At 41.2% G+C, this 2,500-nt stretch overlaps 1 protein-coding gene across 1 annotated transcript in view; it reads left to right on the forward strand.

Annotated features, from left to right (window-relative positions):
• The window catches only part of colq (collagen-like tail subunit (single strand of homotrimer) of asymmetric acetylcholinesterase), a 42,850-nt gene that overhangs the window by 2,898 nt on the left and 37,452 nt on the right, over positions 1–2,500 (forward strand). The window lies entirely within an intron of this gene.

A 2,500-nucleotide genomic window follows, 5' to 3' on the forward strand; every position in this document is an offset into this window, starting at 1 on the left:
GGTCATGTTAAAGGGACACTGTGCAGGAAATGGTCATAAAAGGTACTACGGTCATGTTAAAGGGACACTGTGCAGGAAATGGTCATAAAAGGTACTACGGTCATGTTAAAGGGACACTGTGCAGGAAATGGTCATAAAAGGTACTACGGTCATGTTAAAGCCAACCTAGCCAAGCTAGTCAGGAAATGGGTCCATTTTGTAGACAAACACAGCTAACGCCACTGTTGTATGTATCAAACACAGGTAACGCCACCGTTGTATGTATCAAACACAGCTAACGCCACTGTTGTATGTATCAAACACAGGTAACGCCACCGTTGTATGTATCAACCCTTGTAAGGTCTTCAGGTCTTTTTGATCCGCTTTCAGTTTTTTGCTTGAGAGAAATAGTATCAATTATTATTCTTTCAGACTGAGACTATTTGGCTTTGTTCTGTGAGAAACATGAATCTGACCAAAAAAAACCCCAAAACAATAGTGAGCGGTGTCATGACCAATCTAAAAGCAAAAAATAGCGGCCGAGTCGTGCTGTGTTGAGCTGTAGGCCTACCAGAAAACCAGCAGTGGAAAAGAGGCATAAGCAGCCTCTTACTGCAGATGGGGTAGCCGGCGAGCCTATTCACTATTTACTGAAAATACTCAAGTACATTATTTTAGAACAATTTTGGTGACAGTAAGGTGATAGCATGGGCTCCACGCTAAGGGCTTCATTAATGGGCATTAGCTGTGCTTGTACAGTACCACTTGGCATACACTAGACCAGTGTTTCTCAAAGTTTTTTTTAGGCGAGGCACCCTTTCAATTCATGAAACATTTCAAGGCACCCCAAACCAACAAGCCGTAATGGCATCGCATCTGATACCACACAAGCTTAGAAAAGTAACACATTTGGAGACGTCACACAACCTACGTTCGAAGTTGCAGCTGACTGGGGCGACCTGTATTTACTTTATTGTGCGTGAATGGCAGATGGAAGATTCCACTGACTAGCATTAACTTATCAATTTAGACAAATATGTCATAAGTTATTTATCAGCCATGTTTCCGCGGCACCCCTGTTGAGAAACACTGCACCATGCGACTAGAAAAGCGTCATCGACCCACACACAGCAATTACAGCAGACTTGTACACAGTGTAGGCAGGGGAAGACCAGACCATGCAGCCAAAGGTGCTTATGATGAGGATAGGTATGTCTCTCAACCTTTTTTGTCTTGTGTACCCCCCAACCCTTTTCGTTGTGCCACGAGTACCCCCTAAGTCAAGTTCTATATCGCTTTCTCCATCCCAATGTAACTAAGCTCCAAATATTTGTTAAAATTGTATTTTTCCAAATACTCCCTGCAGTGTGCCCGCGTACCCCTAGTGGGAAACACTGATGTAGACGAGTTAGTCTTGTTGTGAAGGGCATATGGAGATGAGTTGCTACGTCTTGTTGTGAAGGCTGTATACGAGTTCAAAGTCAAAATCAAAATACTTTATTTTCCATTTGTGCATAAACTAGTAGTCCAAGCACATTGTGCACAACTCTTGTGCAGGCCCTCTGAGTCAATAAATAGAATTAAATAAAAAAAATAGGAAGACAAAATACATTAAAAAGTGATAAAAATCAAAGAGATCAAAAGTTAGTCTTGAGTGAGAGTTAGTCTTGTGAAGAGGTTGTGGAGATCAGCTGTTATGTAGATGCATTGTTATGTCTTGTTATGAATTGGTTATGTAGATGCATTGTTATGTCTTGTTATGAATTGGTTATGTAGATGAGTTAGTCTTGTTCTGAATTGGTTATGTAGATGAATTAGTCTTGTTCTGAATTGGTTATGTAGATGCATTGTTATGTCTTGTTATGAATTGGTTATGTAGATGAGTTAGTCTTGTTCTGAATTGGTTATGTAGATGAGTTAGTCTTGTTATGAATTGGTTATGTAGATGAGTTAGTCTTGTTCTGAATTGGTTATGTAGATGCATTGTTATGTCTTGTTATGAATTGGTTATGTAGATGCATTGTTATGTCTTGTTATGAATTGGTTATGTAGATGCATTGTTATGTCTTGTTATGAATTGGTTATGTAGATGAATTGTTATGTCTTGTTCTGAATTGGTTATGTAGATGAGTTAGTCTCATGAAGAGGTTGTGGAGATGAGTAATGCCGTGTACAGACCAGGAGCGAACGAAGCGACGGAAGTCAGTATTTCTCTATGGAGGGCACGCGACCTGCGCTTCCAAAACGAATTCGCCAAGAGCGAAGCTTCTTGCGCGACCAGAGCGAATTTTGAAGATTAAACTAAATCTAATCGCAGGCGAATTCGCTCTGACGCTGTTCGGCGACAACCAATTGGAACGTTCATATCTCCGAATGTCCCAGGCTGTCAAGCCAGAGCCGTTATGTGATTAGCTGAATCAAACATGTCAATGCTGCGTCTGGAGTGAATACAGCAAATTCAAGGCGAAACTTCTTCTGCTACCCACGCTACCAGGCAGCGTAGTTCGCTCTTGGTCTGGAC

This window comes from Engraulis encrasicolus, chromosome 5 (assembly GCF_034702125.1).
Source record: "Engraulis encrasicolus isolate BLACKSEA-1 chromosome 5, IST_EnEncr_1.0, whole genome shotgun sequence".
NCBI classification, from domain to species: domain Eukaryota; kingdom Metazoa; phylum Chordata; class Actinopteri; order Clupeiformes; family Engraulidae; genus Engraulis; species Engraulis encrasicolus.